The following is a 4,669-nucleotide window of genomic DNA, read 5'->3' as shown; positions in this document are numbered from 1 at the left end:
CCAGAGACATAGAAGCATCGAACAGACTGTCCAACCTCAGACCCTCGTGGGGAAGGGGGGCGGGGATGAGGAGGGAGGGCGAGTAAGAGATCAACCAAAAGATTTGTTTGCATGCATTTATAAGCATAACCAATGGACACAGACAGTGGGGGGGCGGGATGAGGGCTTGTGCTGAGGGGTGGGTGTGGGTGGTGAGAGGTTAATGGGGGAAAAAGGAGACATGTGTAATACTTGCAACAATAAAGAATTTTAAAAGAAAAGAAAAATAAATAATATAAAAATGCACCCCTTCCCTCAATCCCAACTGGCCCACTCAGCAGAGTCCCACGCTGAAGCTCTGCTACCAACTCCCTGGGCCATGTACTGGGTACTAAAATGCACTAGTACACTTTCATTACTTATATTTTAAGTGGGCATTCATAACAAAGGAAAACAGTTTTTCTGGGAAATTATTGGACTATATGGAAATCCTTTCCTAAAATCCCAGCAACAGCCACAGAAACTAAGCATGATTCAAGCTCATTAAACTTTTTCCAAGATTGCAATTTATTTCTGCCAAATAATTCTGCAAAACCTGTGACTTCACTGAGCAATTCAGAAATGAAAAATGAGCACAACCCTAACCAGTTTGGCTCAGTGGATAGAGTGTTGGCCTACGGACTGAAGGGTCCTGGGTTCAGTTATAGTCAAGGACACATACCTCAGTTGTAGGCTTAATCCCCAGCCCTGGTTGGGGCTCCCGTGGGAGGCAACCAATTGATGTGGCTCTCTCGCATCGATGTTTCTTTCTCCGTGTCTCTCCCTCTCTTTTTGATTCTCTCTAAAATCAATGGAAAAATACCGTTGGGTGAAGATTAACAAAAAAAGAAAAAGAAGAACGACCACAGTCTTAGGTTATATGTACCTCCCTGGACAAATATCAAGGTCAGTGTGCCAATAAGTTGTCAAAGTCAAATCACTAAGGAAGTGCAATCTAGTAGCCTTTGAGTCTCTCAGAGCTTAAGTTCCAAGTAAGTCATTTTTCTCAAGTAGCAAGCCAACAAACCTCATCCCAGCCACTCATTACATTAAAATAAGCCACTCTCTGTACCCTTTGGGCTCAACTACTTCCAAATGCCTGAAACTGGTAATAGTTCAAAGCACAGGTATGAAGAAAATGCATAATCTTAATCATTTTTCATCACATCGTTCAATAAACCAGACTTGAAATGTAGCCCTAATGTCAGCAAGGGTAGCCCTGCCCCTTTAAGATCTAGATAAGACAGGTTTAAATCCCTGTTCCGGGTCCTGTGGAAAGTCCAGGGCTCTCCTCAGATTTCTGCGAATGGGGCAGAGCAGGAAGGATTGTGCTCAGAGCTCCTTCGGTTCTGGTTCCCAGCCTCCCTGGAATCCCGGCTCTCCATAAATGTCCCCATTTATCCTGGCGGTGGTGTGATTCACCCGGACCAGCCCTTTCACTTGTGACCCTGTGAGACAACCATGAAAGGTAAGCTGCCTGGGATGACCTTACGGGGCAGCCCTATAGCCGAGGACACTCATGTAGACAACCTGTTGTCAAAGGGCCCCTCAGACAAGCAGCCCTGGGCATATCCCACTGCCCACACCTAGCTGGGGACATCCTGGCCTGGCTCCTGCCTCTTCTCCTCCTCCTCCTCTCCCTCTTTCCAGCCAGCACCTGGGTCCAAAATCTCCTCACCATTTGGGATGAACCGATCAGCCCCTCCTTCCCAAGTCACCCCAAACCCAACTCGAAGCAAACCTTCAAGGGGCCCAGCTGAACAATGGGCCGTTTACTCTTTTCAACAGAGGCCTCGACTTTCTAGTTGTTGTTTTTAACTAATAGTCACATCCTTGAAGACAGCTGTGGTTTCCAAGGGCCATTTTTTCTCACTTTTGCTTCTCTGATGAATGGTGCCATCAAAATCGGGCACTTGAACAAATATAACAGTGGAAAGCTTTCTCCTCCCTTTTTATTGCAGGTGTCTGGTTTATGGTGAGTGCATTCAACTTTTCCAAGCTTAGAATGAAGTTCTCAAAATAGGACCTGGCAGGTGGGGTAGCTCTACTTATTTATAGAGCTGACTACTTAGGTTTAAAGACAGAAAAGAGCTGTAGTTTAACATCTCGGTCAGGCCCCGGCCCAGCAAGACAGGACCCATTTGGTTGACAAGTTCTATATTAAGCAACCTCTCTCAGGAGCGCTGCCTTGCAGTGCTTCATGGCCGTCTGGACGTTTAGTGGGTTACACCAGGCAAAGGACTGGTCTTGTTTACTCTCATGGTTTGTTTGGTTGACAGTCATTTTGCAGTTTTCTCTGAACCTTTTCTGCCATCTCTACTCACACATCCCAAGATTCTATTCTTCTTCATCTTCTCAAAATAAAATAAAAAGGGACACTCTCTTACCGTGTGTGTGCATGCATACACATGCATACACACATAGTACTACATGCATTTACTAGAGGCCCGGTGCACAAAATTCATGCACAGGGGGTGTGTCCCTCAGCCCAGCCTGCACCATCTCCAATCTGGGACATCCCTCTCACAATCCAGGACTGCTGGCTCCCAACTGCTCACCTGCCTGCCTTCCTGATTGCACCTAACCGCTTCTGCCTGCCAGCCTGATCACCCCCTAACCACTCCCCTGCCAGCCTGATTGATGCCTAACTGCTCCCCTGCCAGCCTGTTTGCCCCTAACTGCCCTCCCCTGCAGGCCTCGTCACCCCTAACTGCCCTCCCCTGCAGGCCTGGTCACCCCCAACTGCCCTCCCCTGCAGGCCTGGTCACCCCTAACTGCCCTCCCCTGCAGGCTTGATTGCCCCCAACTGCCCTCCCCCGCTGGCCTGATCACCCACAACTGCCCTCCCTTGCAGACCTGGTCCCTCCCAACTGCCCTCCCCTGCTGGCCATCTTGTGGCGGCCATCTTGTGTCCACATGGGGTCAGTCATCTGTGATCACATGGGGCAGTCATCTTGTGTGTTGGAGTGATGGTCAATTTGCATATTATTCTTTTATTAGATAGGATAGAGGCCTGGTGTGCATGGATGGAGGCTGGCTGGTTTGCCCTGAAGGGTGTCCCGGATCTGGGTGGGGGTTCCCCTGGGGCATGGGGTGGCCTGGGTGAGGGACCTGTGGTGGTTTGCAGGCTGGCCACGACCCCCAGCGACCCAAGCGGAGGTCCTGGTATCTGGGATTTATTTATCTTCTATAATTGAAACTTTGTAGCCTTAAGCAGAGGCCAAGGCTGGCCAGGGCAGGCGGAAAGCTTGGCTTCCTCCATTGCTGGGGAAACCCAAGCCTCCTGCTCTCTCTGTGGCCGCAGCAATCTTGGTTGGGTTAATTTGCATACTCGCTCCTGATTGGCTGGTGGGAGTGGCTTATGGGTATAGCAAAGGTGTGGTCGATTTGCATATTACTCTTTTATAGATAGGGTGTGTATGTCTATGGATATACATTTGTTCATAGACTCCTAGAGCTCATCAACGGTATACTAGAATCACCTGGAGCACTGTGAGAAAAGGTTGATGCCTTGGCCCAGTGGTCGGCAAACTGTGGCTCTGTTGACTAATGAGTTTGCCGACCACTGGGATAGGGGCTTAATCACAAGGAACAACAACAGCCTGTAATTATTGGAATCGAGAGTCTAGGTCAGTGGTCGGCAAACTCATTAGTCAACAGAGCGGCAAACCGTGGCTCGTGAGCCACATGTGGCTCGCTAGCCGCAGTTTGCCGACCACTGCCTTGGCCCATCCCAGACAGATTGTATCCTTCTATCTGGAGGTAGGGCTTGGGCACCTGTATTTTCTGAGTCCTTTTTAAACTCCCAAGGAGATTCTGATGTAAAGCCCGGACTGAGAGCTCCTTAGAGGTCTTCTAAGCCTAGCTACTCAAGTCTGAACAGCAGTGCAGCACTGCCTGGGATGCAGAGTCTCAGGCCCCGCCCCAGGCCTACAGAATCAGAATCTGCATCTCAACACGACACCAGGTACCCAGTGTGCATGTTACAGTGTGAGAAGCCCTGCTCTGGTCCCTCTCTCATTTGATCCATGAGGCACCAGGAAACTAAGTGACTTCACAGGTCATGCTGTTAGCTGGGGGCTCAAGTGGGACTGGAGTCCAGGGCCTCTTACTACTAGACCCTTAATTCCCATTTCCTTATTTTTCAGAGTTAGCCAATAGTTAGGTAATCCTCAAAGTGTGTCTAATATAGTTTTACTCATTTATCACAGCTAACTATGACTTGCCTCTGTTTAAAACACACACACACACACACACACATAAAATTTAAAACATATTTAAGACTTTCAGAAGTTCCCTTTTCTGCTGGTATAGGACAAAATGGTTAGATATAATGACCAAAAAATTCTCAAAAACGACATTGTGGAGCAGCTGTGGAGGAGGAGAGATGGAAGACATTTAACCAAACAATCGTCCCTAAGTTGTGGGTCAGCAGATTGCAAAATGAAGCCTCACTGAGTCAACAGAGGGAACAGACACTGCCTCCAATCTGTCAAGTCTGTATCTTGTGACAAATCAGAATCAGCATAGAGGAAAAGCGAGAGCCTTTGTCTTACACCTAAAAAGAGGGGAAGTTGTTTATAGGCTTGCAAATTTCACAGGTGCTCTCCTCTCAGAGCAAACTACATTCCATTATCACAGATCAAGGAAG

The sequence above is a fragment of the Plecotus auritus genome (genome assembly GCF_963455305.1).
Source record: "Plecotus auritus genome assembly, chromosome: 2".
NCBI classification, from domain to species: domain Eukaryota; kingdom Metazoa; phylum Chordata; class Mammalia; order Chiroptera; family Vespertilionidae; genus Plecotus; species Plecotus auritus.
This window is presented reverse-complemented; position numbering follows the sequence as displayed.